Genomic DNA, 12,006 nt, shown 5'->3' on the forward strand with positions numbered 1-12,006 from the left:
TTAATAATTTGAATTTAATTAACCTTTATCTTTATAAATCAATAAGAAAAAGAAGATATGTTTGCTTTTTTCATATCTCATGGAATTTAAAAGAGGAAATAAAAGTGAAAAAGCCAACGGCACTCAAAGTTTCCAAGTACTGACTGCGCTCGACGCTGCTTAACTTCGGTGATCGGACGAGAACCGGTGTTTTCAGCGTGATATGGCCGTTGCCGAGAGTGCCAGATAATAATTCGAATTTAAATTAAGTGAGACAAATTGACCTTTATCTTTTTAAAACAATAACAAAAAGAAAATATGTTTGCTTTTTTCATATCAATAGGAATTTAAAAGAGGAAAAAAAAGTGAAAAAGCAAACTGCACGCAATGTTCCTAAGTGGTCTCCCTCCCAAGTACTGACTGCGCTCGACGCTGCTTAACTTCGGTGATCGGACGAGAACCGGTGTTTTCAGCGTGATATGGCCGTTGCCGAGAGTGCTAGATAATAATTCGAATTTAAATTAAGTGAGACAAATTAACCATCATCTTTTTAAACAATAACAAAAAGAAAATATGTTTGCTTTTTTCATATCTATTGGAATTTAAAAGAGGAAAAAAAAGTGAAAAAGCCAACGGCACGCAGTGTTCCTACGTGGTCTCCCTCCCAAGTACTGACTGCGCTCGACGCTGCTTAACTTCGTTGATCGGACGAGAACCGGTGTTTTTAGCGTGATATGGCCGTTGCCGAAAGTGCTATTTAATAATTTGAATTTAATTAACCTTCATCTTTATAAATCAATAAGAAAAGGAAGATATGTTTGCTTTTTTCATATCTCATGGAATTTAAAAGAGGAAATAAAAGTGAAAAAGCCAATGGCACGCAAAGTTTCCAAGTACTGACTGCGCTCGACGCTGCTTAACTTCGGTGATCGGACGAGAACCGGTGTTTTCAGCGTGATATGGCCGTTGCCGAGAGTGCTAGATAATAATTCGAATTTAAATTAAGTGAGACAAATTAACCATCATCTTTTTAAAACAATAACAAAAAGAAAATATGTTGGCTTTTTTCATATCTATTGGAATTTAAAAGAGGAAAAAAAAGTGAAAAAGCCAACGGCACTTAGCGTTCCTAAGTGGTCTCCCTCCCAAGTACTGACTGCGCTCGACGCTGCTTAACTTCGGTGATCCGACGAGAACCGGTGTTTTCAGCGTGATATGGCCGTTGTCGAGAGTGCTAGATAATAATTCGAATTTAAATTAAGTGAGACAAATTAACCTTCATCTTTTTAAAACAATAACAAAAAGAAAATATGTTGGCTTTTTTCATATCTATTGGAATTTAAAAGAGGAAAAAAAAGTGAAAAAGCCAACGGCACGCAGTGTTCGTAAGTGGTCTCCCTCCCAAGTACTGACTGCGCTCGACGCTGCTTAACTTCGGTGATCGGACGAGAACCGGTGTTTTCAGCGTGATATGGCCGTTGCCGAGAGTGCTATTTAATAATTCGAATTTAAATTAAGTGAGACAAATTAACCATCTTTTTAAAACAATAAAAAAAGAAAATATGTTTGCTTTTTTCATATCTATTGGAATTTAAAAGAGGAAAAAAAGTGAAAAAGCCAACGGCACGCAGTGTTCCTAAGTGGTCTCCCTCCCAAGTACTGACTGCGCTCGACGCTGCTTAACTTCGGTGATCGGACGAGAACCGGTGTTTTCAGCGTGATATGGCCGTTGCCGAGAGTGCTATTTAATAATTCGAATTTAAATTAAGTGAGACAAATTAACCTTCATCTTTTTAAAACAATAACAAAAAGAAAATATGTTTGCTTTTTTCATATCTATTGGAATTTAAAAGAGGAAAAAAAGTGAAAAAGCCAACAGCACGCAGTGTTCCTAAGTGGTCTCCCTCCCAAGTACTGACTGCGCTCGACGCTGCTTAACTTCGGTGATCGGACGAGAACCGGTGTTTTCAGCGTGATATGGCCGTTGCCGAGAGTGCTATTTAATAATTCGAATTTAAATTAAGTGAGACAAATTTACCTTCATCTTTTTAAAACAATAACAAAAAGAAAATATGTTGGCTTTTTTCATATCTATTGGAATTTAAAAGAGGAAAAAAAAGTGAAAAATCCAACGGCACGCAGTGTTCCTAAGTGGTCTCCCTCCCAAGTACTGACTGCGCTCGACGCTGCTTAACTTCGGTGATCGGACGAGAACCGGTGTTTTCAGCGTGATATTGCCGTTGCCGAGAGTGCTATTTAATAATTCGAAATTAATAAACCTTCATCTTTATAAATCAATAATAAAAAGAAGATATGTTTGCTTTTTTCATATCTCGTGGAATTTAAAAGAGGAAATAAAAGTGAAAAAGCCAACGGCACGCAAAGTTTCCAAGTACTGACTGCGCTCGACGCTGCTTAACTTCGGTGATCGGACGAGAACCGGTGTTTTCAGCGTGATATGGCCGTTGCCGAGAGTGCTATTTAATAATTCGAATTTAAATTAAGTGGGACAAATTAACCATCATCTTTTTAAAACAATAACAAAAAGAAAATATGTTTGCTTTTTTCATTTCTAGTGGAATTTAAAAGAGGAAAAAAAAGTGAAAAAGCCAACGGCACGCAGTGTTTATAAGTGGTCTCCCTCCCAAGTACTGACTGCGCTCGCCGCTGCTTAACTTCGGTGATCGGACGAGATCTGGTGTTTTCACCGTGATATGGCCGTTGCCGAGAGTGCTATTTAATAATTCGAATTTAAATTAAGTGAGACAAATTAACCTTCATCTTTTTAAAACAATAACAAAAAGAAAATATGTTTGCTTTTTTCATATCTATTGGAATTTAAAAGAGGAAAAAAAGTGAAAAAGCCAACAGCACGCAGTGTTCCTAAGTGGTCTCCCTCCCAAGTACTGACTGCGCTCGACGCTGCTTAACTTCGGTGATCGGACGAGAACCGGTGTTTTCAGCGTGATATGGCCGTTGCCGAGAGTGCTATTTAATAATTCGAATTTAAATTAAGTGAGACAAATTTACCTTCATCTTTTTAAAACAATAACAAAAAGAAAATATGTTGGCTTTTTTCATATCTATTGGAATTTAAAAGAGGAAAAAAAAGTGAAAAATCCAACGGCACGCAGTGTTCCTAAGTGGTCTCCCTCCCAAGTACTGACTGCGCTCGACGCTGCTTAACTTCGGTGATCGGACGAGAACCGGTGTTTTCAGCGTGATATTGCCGTTGCCGAGAGTGCTATTTAATAATTCGAAATTAATAAACCTTCATCTTTATAAATCAATAATAAAAAGAAGATATGTTTGCTTTTTTCATATCTCGTGGAATTTAAAAGAGGAAATAAAAGTGAAAAAGCCAACGGCACGCAAAGTTTCCAAGTATTGACTGCGCTCGACGCTGCTTAACTTCGGTGATCGGACGAGAACCGGTGTTTTCAGCGTGATATGGCCGTTGCCGAGAGTGCTATTTAATAATTCGAATTTAAATTAAGTGAGACAAATTAACCATCATCTTTTTAAAACAATAACAAAAAGAAAATATGTTTGCTTTTTTCATTTCTAGTGGAATTTAAAAGAGGAAAAAAAAGTGAAAAAGCCAACGGCACGCAGTGTTCCTAAGTGGTCTCCCTCCCAAGTACTGACTGCGCTCGCCGATGCTTAACTTCGGTGATCTGACGAGATCTGGTGTTTTCAGCGTGATATGGCCGTTGCCGAGACTGCTATTTAATAATTCGAATTTAAATTAAGTGAGACAAATTAATATTCATCTTCTTAAAACAATAACAAAAAGAAAATATGTTGGCTTTTTTCATATCTATTGGAATTTAAAAGAGGAAAAAAAAGTGAAAAAGCCAACGGCACTTAGCGTTCCTAAGTGGTCTCCCTCCCAAGTACTGACTGCGCTCGACGCTGCTTAACTTCGGTGATCCGACGAGAACCGGTGTTTTCAGCGTGATATGGCCGTTGCCGAGAGTGCTAGATAATAATTCGAATTTAAATTAAGTGAGACAAATTAACCTTCATCTTTTTAAAACAATAACAAAAAGAAAATATGTTGGTTTTTTTCATATCTATTGGAATTTAAAAGAGGAAAAAAAGTGAAAAAGCCAACGGCACGCAGTGTTCGTAAGTGGTCTCCCTCCCAAGTACTGACTGCGCTCGACGCTGCTTAACTTCGGTGATCGGACGAGAACCGGTGTTTTCAGCGTGATATGGCCGTTGCCGAGAGTGCTATTTAATAATTCGAATTTAAATTAAGTGAGACAAATTAACCATCTTTTTAAAACAATAACAAGTTGGGAAAACCAAAATATTACCTCTCCGTGTCAAGAAGATTATATAAATTTAAGTATCCAATGAAAACGTTATTATGTTTCTGAGTTGGGGTTTCCCATTTTTGTTGTTGTTTTGAAAAATATATCGCAATGCACGGGCCTTGATAGATATAGGAGGCAATGAATGAAATATATCACAATGCACGGGCCTTGATAGATATAGGAGGCAATGAATGAAATATATCACAATGCACGGGCCTTGATAGATATAGGAGGCAATGAAGGAAATATATCGCATGCACGGGCCTTGGTAGATATAGGAGGCAATGATAATCTCTCTCTTTGCACGAGAGGTTTATCTTTAATATTTAAATAAATATAATTATTTTTAATTATTTTAATCTTCAATAATTAACATAAATAATAGTTAAATCGTTTAAAATAAACTTATACCTATTATCTTCTCAAACTTTGCTAATATTGACGTTTAAAGTGAAGGGTACCCCTCTTGCCCGCTTTTTTCAAATTTGGGGTATATATACGATTCGTTTCCATTATAATAGTAAGGAAAAAGCGCAATTGCGAAAACCTTTGGTGGCGATCCCACCTTAGAGAGGCTAGACGTTTCTCGTAACCCTAGCTGATCGCCGCGTATATCCTAAAACCAAACGATGATAATGGAGTAGAAGCCAATGATACAGATTGGTGTCTATGTGGAATAGACGGAAGACCAGTGGATGGTGGTGTTAGAAGCCAGTGTAAGTGCAGACTGGTGTCAATGTGGGATTGACAAAGAACAGAAAATGGTGGTGATTAGAAGCCAGTAAGAACAGACTGGTGTCCGTGTGGGATGGACAAAGACCAGAAGATGGTGGTGTGAGAACTCAAGTAGAGGAGCCATTTCCGTGACTGTGAAAGCAGTTCGGAAATGGCGAACACGTTTGCTCCGATACGCAAACTGCGAACGCGGTCACGTGGGTGTAACAACAGACAGACAGACACACACACAGACAGACACACAGACACAGCCGTTACAGAACCTCTCCTGGACTACGTCACACGGAGAGGTAAAAAAAGAAAATATGTTTGCTTTTTTCATATCTATTGGAATTTAAAAGAGGAAAAAAAGTGAAAAAGCCAACGGCACGCAGTGTTCCAAAGTGGTCTCCCTCCCAAGTACTGACTGCGCTCGACGCTGCTTAACTTCGGTGATCGGACGAGATCTGGTGTTTTCAGCGTGATATGGCCGTTGCCGAGAGTGCTATTTAATAATTCGAATTTAAATTAAGTGAGACAAATTAATATTCATCTTCTTAAAACAATAACAAAAAGAAAATATGTTGGCTTTTTTCATATCTATTGGAATTTAAAAGAGGAAAAAAAAGTGAAAAAGCCAACGGCACTTAGCGTTCCTAAGTGGTCTCCCTCCCAAGTACTGACTGCGCTCGACGCTGCTTAACTTCGGTGATCCGACGAGAACCGGTGTTTTCAGCGTGATATGGCCGTTGCCGAGAGTGCTAGATAATAATTCGAATTTAAATTAAGTGAGACAAATTAACCATCTTTTTAAAACAATAACAAAAAGAAAATATGTTGGCTTTTTTCATATCTATTGGAATTTAAAAGAGGAAAAAAAAGTGAAAAAGCCAACGGCACGCAGTGTTCGTAAGTGGTCTCCCTCCCAAGTACTGACTGCGCTCGACGCTGCTTAACTTCGGTGATCGGACGAGAACCGGTGTTTTCAGCGTGATATGGCCGTTGCCGAGAGTGCTATTTAATAATTCGAATTTAAATTAAGTGAGACAAATTAACCATCTTTTTAAAACAATAAAAAAAAGAAAATATGTTTGCTTTTTTCATATCTATTGGAATTTAAAAGAGGAAAAAAAGTGAAAAAGCCAACGGCACGCAGTGTTCCTAAGTGGTCTCCCTCCCAAGTACTGACTGCGCTCGACGCTGCTTAACTTCGGTGATCGGACGAGAACCGGTGTTTTCAGCGTGATATGGCCGTTGCGGAGAGTGCTAGATAATAATTCGAATTTAAATTAAGTGAGACAAATTAACCTTCATCTTTTTAAAACAATAACAAAAAGAAAATATGTTTGCTTTTTTCATATCTATAGGAATTTAAAAGAGGAAAAAAAAGTTAAAAAGCAAACGGCACGCAGTGTTCCTAAGTGGTCTCCCTCCCAAGTACTGACTGCGCTCGACGCTGCTTAACTTCTGTGATCGGACGAGAACCGGTGTTTTTAGCGTGATATGGCCGTTGCCGAAAGTGCTATTTAATAATTTGAATTTAATTAACCTTTATCTTTATAAATCAATAAGAAAAAGAAGATATGTTTGCTTTTTTCATATCTCATGGAATTTAAAAGAGGAAATAAAAGTGAAAAAGCCAACGGCACTCAAAGTTTCCAAGTACTGACTGCGCTCGACGCTGCTTAACTTCGGTGATCGGACGAGAACCGGTGTTTTCAGCGTGATATGGCCGTTGCCGAGAGTGCCAGATAATAATTCGAATTTAAATTAAGTGAGACAAATTGACCTTTATCTTTTTAAAACAATAACAAAAAGAAAATATGTTTGCTTTTTTCATATCAATAGGAATTTAAAAGAGGAAAAAAAAGTGAAAAAGCAAACTGCACGCAATGTTCCTAAGTGGTCTCCCTCCCAAGTACTGACTGCGCTCGACGCTGCTTAACTTCGGTGATCGGACGAGAACCGGTGTTTTCAGCGTGATATGGCCGTTGCCGAGAGTGCTAGATAATAATTCGAATTTAAATTAAGTGAGACAAATTAACCATCATCTTTTTAAACAATAACAAAAAGAAAATATGTTTGCTTTTTTCATATCTATTGGAATTTAAAAGAGGAAAAAAAAGTGAAAAAGCCAACGGCACGCAGTGTTCCTACGTGGTCTCCCTCCCAAGTACTGACTGCGCTCGACGCTGCTTAACTTCGTTGATCGGACGAGAACCGGTGTTTTTAGCGTGATATGGCCGTTGCCGAAAGTGCTATTTAATAATTTGAATTTAATTAACCTTCATCTTTATAAATCAATAAGAAAAGGAAGATATGTTTGCTTTTTTCATATCTCATGGAATTTAAAAGAGGAAATAAAAGTGAAAAAGCCAATGGCACGCAAAGTTTCCAAGTACTGACTGCGCTCGACGCTGCTTAACTTCGGTGATCGGACGAGAACCGGTGTTTTCAGCGTGATATGGCCGTTGCCGAGAGTGCTAGATAATAATTCGAATTTAAATTAAGTGAGACAAATTAACCATCATCTTTTTAAAACAATAACAAAAAGAAAATATGTTGGCTTTTTTCATATCTATTGGAATTTAAAAGAGGAAAAAAAAGTGAAAAAGCCAACGGCACGCAGTGTTCCTAAGTGGTCTCCCTCCCAAGTACTGACTGCGCTCGACGCTGCTTAATTTCGGTGATCCGACGAGAACCGGTGTTTTCAGCGTGATATGGCCGTTGCCGAGAGTGCCAGATAATAATTCGAATTTAAATTAAGTGAGACAAATTGACCTTCATCTTTTTAAAACAATAACAAAAAGAAAATATGTTTGCCTTTTTCATATCTATTGGAATTTAAAAGAGGAAAAAAAGTGAAAAAGCCAACGGCACGCAGTGTTCCTAAGTGGTCTCCCTCATAAGTACTGACTGCGCTCGACGCTGCTTAACTTCGGTGATCGGACGAGAACCGGTGTTTTCAGCGTGATATGGCCGTTGCCGAGAGTGCTATTTAATAATTCGAATTTAAATTAAGTGAGACAAATTTACCTTCATCTTTTTAATACAATAACAAAAAGAAAATATGTTGGCTTTTTTCATATCTATAGGAATTTAAAAGAGGAAAAAAAAGTGAAAAATCCAACGGCACGCAGTGTTCCTAAGTGGTCTCCCTCCCAAGTACTGACTGCGCTCGACGCTGCTTAACTTCGGTGATCGGACGAGAACCGGTGTTTTCAGCGTGATATGGCCGTTGCCGAGAGTGCTATTTAATAATTCGAAATTAATAAACCTTCATCTTTATAAATCAATAATAAAAAGAAGATATGTTTGCTTTTTTCATATCTCATGAAATTTAAAAGAGGAAATAAAAGTGAAAAAGCCAACGGCACGCAAAGTTTCCAAGTACTGACTGCGCTCGACGCTGCTTAACTTCGGTGATCGGACGAGAACCGGTGTTTTCCGCGTGATATGGCCGTTGCCGAGAGTGCTATTTAATAATTCGAATTTAAATTAAGTGAGACAAATTAACCATCATCTTTTTAAAACAATAACAAAAAGAAAATATGTTTGCTTTTTTCATATCTAGTGGAATTTAAAAGAGGAAATAAAAGTGAAAAAGCCAACGGCACGCAGTGTTTCTAAGTGGTCTCCCTCCCAAGTACTGACTGCGCTCGCCGATGCTTAACTTCGGTGATCTGACGAGATCTGGTGTTTTCAGCGTGATATGGCCGTTGCCGAGAGTGCTATTTAATAATTCGAATTTAAATTAAGTGAGACAAATTAATATTCATCTTCTTAAAACAATAACAAAAAGAAAATATGTTGGCTTTTTTCATATCTATTGGAATTTAAAAGAGGAAAAAAAAGTGAAAAAGCCAACGGCACTTAGCGTTCCTAAGTGGTCTCCCTCCCAAGTACTGACTGCGCTCGACGCTGCTTAACTTCGGTGATCCGACGAGAACCGGTGTTTTCAGCGTGATATGGCCGTTGCCGAGCGTGCTAGATATTAATTCGAATTTAAATTAAGTGAGACAAATTAACCATCATCTTTTTAAAACAATAACAAAAAGAAAATATGTTGGCTTTTTTCATATCTATTGGAATTTAAAAGAGGAAAAAAAAGTGAAAAAGCCAACGGCACGCAGTGTTCCTAAGTGGTCTCCCTCCCAAGTATTGACTGCGCTCGACGCTGCTTAATTTCGGTGATCCGACGAGAACCGGTGTTTTCAGCGTGATATGGCCGTTGCCGAGAGTGCCAGATAATAATTCGAATTTAAATTAAGTGAGACAAATTGACCTTCATCTTTTTAAAACAATAACAAAAAGAAAATATGTTTGCCTTTTTCATATCTATTGGAATTTAAAAGAGGAAAAAAAGTGAAAAAGCCAAAGGCACGCAGTGTTCCTAAGTGGTCTCCCTCATAAGTACTGACTGCGCTCGACGCTGCTTAACTTCGGTGATCGGACGAGAACCGGTGTTTTCAGCGTGATATGGCCGTTGCCGAGAGTGCTATTTAATAATTCGAATTTAAATTAAGTGAGACAAATTTACCTTCATCTTTTTAATACAATAACAAAAAGAAAATATGTTGGCTTTTTTCATATCTATAGGAATTTAAAAGAGGAAAAAAAAGTGAAAAATCCAACGGCACGCAGTGTTCCTAAGCGGTCTCCCTCCCAAGTACTGACTGCGCTCGACGCTGCTTAACTTCGGTGATCGGACGAGAACCGGTGTTTTCAGAGTGATATGGCCGTTGCCGAGAGTGCTGTTTAATAATTCGAAATTAATAAACCTTCATCTTTATAAATCAATAATAAAAAGAAGATATGTTTGCTTTTTTCATATCTCATGGAATTTAAAAGAGGAAATAAAAGTGAAAAAGCCAACGGCACGCAAAGTTTCCAAGTACTGACTGCGCTCGACGCTGCTTAACTTCGGTGATCGGACGAGAACCGGTGTTTTCCGCGTGATATGGCCGTTGCCGAGAGTGCTATTTAATAATTCGAATTTAAATTAAGTGAGACAAATTAACCATCATCTTTTTAAAACAATAAGAAAAAGAAAATATGTTTGCTTTTTTCATATCTAGTGGAATTTAAAAGAGGAAAAAAAAGTGAAAAAGCCAACGGCACGCAGTGTTTCTAAGTGGTCTCCCTCCCAAGTACTGACTGCGCTCGCCGATGCTTAACTTCGGTGATCTGACGAGATCTGGTGTTTTCAGCGTGATATGGCCGTTGCCGAGAGTGCTATTTAATAATTCGAATTTAAATTAAGTGAGACAAATTAATATTCATCTTCTTAAAACAATAACAAAAAGAAAATATGTTGGTTTTTTTCATATCTATTGGAATTTAAAAGAGGAAAAAAAAGTGAAAAAGCCAACGGCACTTAGCGTTCCTAAGTGGTCTCCCTCCCAAGTAGTGACTGCGCTCGACGCTGCTTAACTTCGGTGATCCGACGAGAACCGGTGTTTTCAGCGTGATATGGCCGTTGCCGAGCGTGCTAGATATTAATTCGAATTAAAATTAAGTGAGACAAATTAACCTTCATCTTTTTAAAACAATAACAAAAAGAAAATATGTTGGCTTTTTTCATATCTATTGGAATTTAAAAGAGGAAAAAAAAGTGAAAAAGCCAACGGCACGCAGTGTTCCTAAGTGGTCTCCCTCCCAAGTAATGACTGCGCTCGACGCTGCTTAACTTCGGTGATCGGACGAGAACCGGTGTTTTCAGCGTGATATGGCCGTTGCCGAGAGTGCTATTTAATAATTCGAATTTAAATTAAGTGAGACAAATTTACCTTCATCTTTTTAAAACAATAACAAAAAGAAAATATGTTGGCTTTTTTCATATCTATTGGAATTTAAAAGAGGGAAAAAAAGTGAAAAAGCCAACAGCACGCAGTGTTCCTAAGTGGTCTCCCTCCCAAGTACTGACTGCGCTCGACGCTGCTTAACTTCGGTGATCGGACGAGAACCGGTGTTTTCAGCGTGATATGGCCGTTGCCGAGAGTGCTATTTAATAATTCGAATTTAAATTAAGTGAGACAAATTAACCTTCATCTTTTTAAAACAATAACAAAAAGAAAATATGTTTGCTTTTTTCATATCTATTGGAATTTAAAAGAGGAAAAAAAAGTGAAAAAGCCAACGGCACGCAGTGTTCCTAAGTGGTCTCCCTCCCAAGTACTGACTGCGCTCGACGCTGCTTAACTTCGGTGATCGGACGAGAACCGGGGTTTTCAGCGTGATATGGCCGTTGCCGAGAGTGCTATTTAATAATTCGAATTTAAATTAAGTGAGACAAATTAACCTTCATCTTTTTAAAACAATAACAAAAAGAAAATAGGTTTGCTTTTTTCATATCTATTGGAATTTAAAAGAGGAAAAAAAAGGGAAAAAGCCAACGGCACGCAGTGTTCCTAAGTGGTCTCCCTCCCAAGTACTGACTGCGCTCGACGCTGCTTAACTTCGGTGATCGGACGAGAACCGGTGTTTTCAGCGTGATATGGCCGTTGCCGAGAGTGCTAGATAATAATTTGAATTTAATAACCTTCATCTTTATAAATCAATAAGAAAAAGAAGATATGTTTGCTTTTTTCATATCTGATGGAATTTAAAAGACGAAATAAAAGTGAAAATGCCAACGGCACGCAAAGTTTCCAAGTACTGACTGCGCTCGACGCTGCTTAACTTCGGTGATCGGACGAGAACCGGTGTTTTCAGCGTGATATGGCCGTTGCCGAGAGTGCAAGATAATAATTCGAATTTAAATTAAGTGAGACAAATTAACCATCATCTTTTTAAAACAATAACAAAAAGAAAATATGTTTGCTTTTTTCATATCTATTGGAATTTAAAAGAGGGAAAAAAAGTGAAAAAGCCAACAGCACGCAGTGTTCCTAAGTGGTCTCCCTCCCAAGTACTGACTGCGCTCGACGCTGCTTAACTTCGGTGATCGGACGAGAACCGGTGTTTTCAGCGTGATATGGCCGTTGCCGAG

General features: G+C 38.2%; 14 non-coding genes and 30 pseudogenes across 14 annotated transcripts; all 44 read right to left on the minus strand.

The window, feature by feature from the left end:
- Positions 1-111: 111 nt before the first annotated feature.
- On the minus strand, positions 112-214 carry LOC149580904 (5S ribosomal RNA; annotated as a pseudogene).
- A 137-nt stretch (positions 215-351) lies between these two features.
- On the minus strand, positions 352-470 carry LOC149580905 (5S ribosomal RNA; annotated as a pseudogene).
- A 136-nt stretch (positions 471-606) lies between these two features.
- Positions 607-725, minus strand: LOC149580906 (5S ribosomal RNA; annotated as a pseudogene).
- Positions 726-847: 122 nt separating this feature from the next.
- Positions 848-950, minus strand: LOC149580907 (5S ribosomal RNA; annotated as a pseudogene).
- A 137-nt stretch (positions 951-1,087) lies between these two features.
- LOC149580908 (5S ribosomal RNA) lies at positions 1,088-1,206 on the minus strand (annotated as a pseudogene).
- Positions 1,207-1,343: 137 nt separating this feature from the next.
- On the minus strand, positions 1,344-1,462 carry LOC149580909 (5S ribosomal RNA). The gene has a single exon (XR_016380918.1). It is a non-coding gene; the product is annotated as a 5S ribosomal RNA (ribosomal RNA).
- A 132-nt stretch (positions 1,463-1,594) lies between these two features.
- Positions 1,595-1,713, minus strand: LOC149580910 (5S ribosomal RNA). Its single transcript, XR_016380945.1, has one exon. It is a non-coding gene; the product is annotated as a 5S ribosomal RNA (ribosomal RNA).
- Positions 1,714-1,849: 136 nt separating this feature from the next.
- Positions 1,850-1,968, minus strand: LOC149580911 (5S ribosomal RNA). Its single transcript, XR_016380822.1, has one exon. It is a non-coding gene; the product is annotated as a 5S ribosomal RNA (ribosomal RNA).
- Positions 1,969-2,105: 137 nt separating this feature from the next.
- LOC149580912 (5S ribosomal RNA) lies at positions 2,106-2,224 on the minus strand (annotated as a pseudogene).
- Positions 2,225-2,346: 122 nt separating this feature from the next.
- LOC149580913 (5S ribosomal RNA) lies at positions 2,347-2,449 on the minus strand (annotated as a pseudogene).
- A 137-nt stretch (positions 2,450-2,586) lies between these two features.
- Positions 2,587-2,705, minus strand: LOC149580914 (5S ribosomal RNA; annotated as a pseudogene).
- Positions 2,706-2,841: 136 nt separating this feature from the next.
- On the minus strand, positions 2,842-2,960 carry LOC149580915 (5S ribosomal RNA). The gene has a single exon (XR_016380825.1). It is a non-coding gene; the product is annotated as a 5S ribosomal RNA (ribosomal RNA).
- A 137-nt stretch (positions 2,961-3,097) lies between these two features.
- Positions 3,098-3,216, minus strand: LOC149580916 (5S ribosomal RNA; annotated as a pseudogene).
- A 122-nt stretch (positions 3,217-3,338) lies between these two features.
- Positions 3,339-3,441, minus strand: LOC149580917 (5S ribosomal RNA; annotated as a pseudogene).
- A 137-nt stretch (positions 3,442-3,578) lies between these two features.
- On the minus strand, positions 3,579-3,697 carry LOC149580918 (5S ribosomal RNA; annotated as a pseudogene).
- A 137-nt stretch (positions 3,698-3,834) lies between these two features.
- LOC149580919 (5S ribosomal RNA) lies at positions 3,835-3,953 on the minus strand (annotated as a pseudogene).
- A 136-nt stretch (positions 3,954-4,089) lies between these two features.
- On the minus strand, positions 4,090-4,208 carry LOC149580920 (5S ribosomal RNA). The gene has a single exon (XR_016380919.1). It is a non-coding gene; the product is annotated as a 5S ribosomal RNA (ribosomal RNA).
- A 1,186-nt stretch (positions 4,209-5,394) lies between these two features.
- Positions 5,395-5,513, minus strand: LOC149580921 (5S ribosomal RNA; annotated as a pseudogene).
- A 137-nt stretch (positions 5,514-5,650) lies between these two features.
- LOC149580922 (5S ribosomal RNA) lies at positions 5,651-5,769 on the minus strand (annotated as a pseudogene).
- A 134-nt stretch (positions 5,770-5,903) lies between these two features.
- On the minus strand, positions 5,904-6,022 carry LOC149580923 (5S ribosomal RNA). The gene has a single exon (XR_016380920.1). It is a non-coding gene; the product is annotated as a 5S ribosomal RNA (ribosomal RNA).
- Positions 6,023-6,155: 133 nt separating this feature from the next.
- Positions 6,156-6,274, minus strand: LOC149580924 (5S ribosomal RNA). The gene has a single exon (XR_016381041.1). It is a non-coding gene; the product is annotated as a 5S ribosomal RNA (ribosomal RNA).
- Positions 6,275-6,411: 137 nt separating this feature from the next.
- LOC149580925 (5S ribosomal RNA) lies at positions 6,412-6,530 on the minus strand (annotated as a pseudogene).
- A 122-nt stretch (positions 6,531-6,652) lies between these two features.
- Positions 6,653-6,755, minus strand: LOC149580926 (5S ribosomal RNA; annotated as a pseudogene).
- Positions 6,756-6,892: 137 nt separating this feature from the next.
- Positions 6,893-7,011, minus strand: LOC149580927 (5S ribosomal RNA; annotated as a pseudogene).
- Positions 7,012-7,147: 136 nt separating this feature from the next.
- Positions 7,148-7,266, minus strand: LOC149580928 (5S ribosomal RNA; annotated as a pseudogene).
- A 122-nt stretch (positions 7,267-7,388) lies between these two features.
- On the minus strand, positions 7,389-7,491 carry LOC149580929 (5S ribosomal RNA; annotated as a pseudogene).
- Positions 7,492-7,628: 137 nt separating this feature from the next.
- LOC149580930 (5S ribosomal RNA) lies at positions 7,629-7,747 on the minus strand (annotated as a pseudogene).
- A 136-nt stretch (positions 7,748-7,883) lies between these two features.
- LOC149580931 (5S ribosomal RNA) lies at positions 7,884-8,002 on the minus strand. The gene has a single exon (XR_016380968.1). It is a non-coding gene; the product is annotated as a 5S ribosomal RNA (ribosomal RNA).
- A 137-nt stretch (positions 8,003-8,139) lies between these two features.
- LOC149580932 (5S ribosomal RNA) lies at positions 8,140-8,258 on the minus strand. The gene has a single exon (XR_016381008.1). It is a non-coding gene; the product is annotated as a 5S ribosomal RNA (ribosomal RNA).
- Positions 8,259-8,380: 122 nt separating this feature from the next.
- Positions 8,381-8,483, minus strand: LOC149580933 (5S ribosomal RNA; annotated as a pseudogene).
- A 137-nt stretch (positions 8,484-8,620) lies between these two features.
- On the minus strand, positions 8,621-8,739 carry LOC149580934 (5S ribosomal RNA; annotated as a pseudogene).
- A 137-nt stretch (positions 8,740-8,876) lies between these two features.
- LOC149580935 (5S ribosomal RNA) lies at positions 8,877-8,995 on the minus strand (annotated as a pseudogene).
- A 137-nt stretch (positions 8,996-9,132) lies between these two features.
- On the minus strand, positions 9,133-9,251 carry LOC149580936 (5S ribosomal RNA; annotated as a pseudogene).
- A 136-nt stretch (positions 9,252-9,387) lies between these two features.
- Positions 9,388-9,506, minus strand: LOC149580937 (5S ribosomal RNA; annotated as a pseudogene).
- Positions 9,507-9,643: 137 nt separating this feature from the next.
- On the minus strand, positions 9,644-9,762 carry LOC149580938 (5S ribosomal RNA; annotated as a pseudogene).
- Positions 9,763-9,884: 122 nt separating this feature from the next.
- LOC149580939 (5S ribosomal RNA) lies at positions 9,885-9,987 on the minus strand (annotated as a pseudogene).
- A 137-nt stretch (positions 9,988-10,124) lies between these two features.
- LOC149580940 (5S ribosomal RNA) lies at positions 10,125-10,243 on the minus strand (annotated as a pseudogene).
- Positions 10,244-10,380: 137 nt separating this feature from the next.
- Positions 10,381-10,499, minus strand: LOC149580941 (5S ribosomal RNA; annotated as a pseudogene).
- Positions 10,500-10,636: 137 nt separating this feature from the next.
- LOC149580942 (5S ribosomal RNA) lies at positions 10,637-10,755 on the minus strand. Its single transcript, XR_016381138.1, has one exon. It is a non-coding gene; the product is annotated as a 5S ribosomal RNA (ribosomal RNA).
- A 137-nt stretch (positions 10,756-10,892) lies between these two features.
- Positions 10,893-11,011, minus strand: LOC149580943 (5S ribosomal RNA). The gene has a single exon (XR_016380827.1). It is a non-coding gene; the product is annotated as a 5S ribosomal RNA (ribosomal RNA).
- Positions 11,012-11,148: 137 nt separating this feature from the next.
- Positions 11,149-11,267, minus strand: LOC149580944 (5S ribosomal RNA). Its single transcript, XR_016381013.1, has one exon. It is a non-coding gene; the product is annotated as a 5S ribosomal RNA (ribosomal RNA).
- Positions 11,268-11,404: 137 nt separating this feature from the next.
- Positions 11,405-11,523, minus strand: LOC149580945 (5S ribosomal RNA). The gene has a single exon (XR_016380956.1). It is a non-coding gene; the product is annotated as a 5S ribosomal RNA (ribosomal RNA).
- A 121-nt stretch (positions 11,524-11,644) lies between these two features.
- Positions 11,645-11,747, minus strand: LOC149580946 (5S ribosomal RNA; annotated as a pseudogene).
- Positions 11,748-11,884: 137 nt separating this feature from the next.
- On the minus strand, positions 11,885-12,003 carry LOC149580947 (5S ribosomal RNA). Its single transcript, XR_016380828.1, has one exon. It is a non-coding gene; the product is annotated as a 5S ribosomal RNA (ribosomal RNA).
- Between the last annotated feature and the right edge of the window lie 3 nt (positions 12,004-12,006).

Source organism: Phalangium opilio, unplaced genomic scaffold, assembly GCF_054372755.1.
Source record: "Phalangium opilio isolate 3A_F unplaced genomic scaffold, DU_Popi_V2 ptg007730c_1, whole genome shotgun sequence".
Classification (NCBI taxonomy): Eukaryota; Metazoa; Arthropoda; class Arachnida; order Opiliones; family Phalangiidae; genus Phalangium; species Phalangium opilio.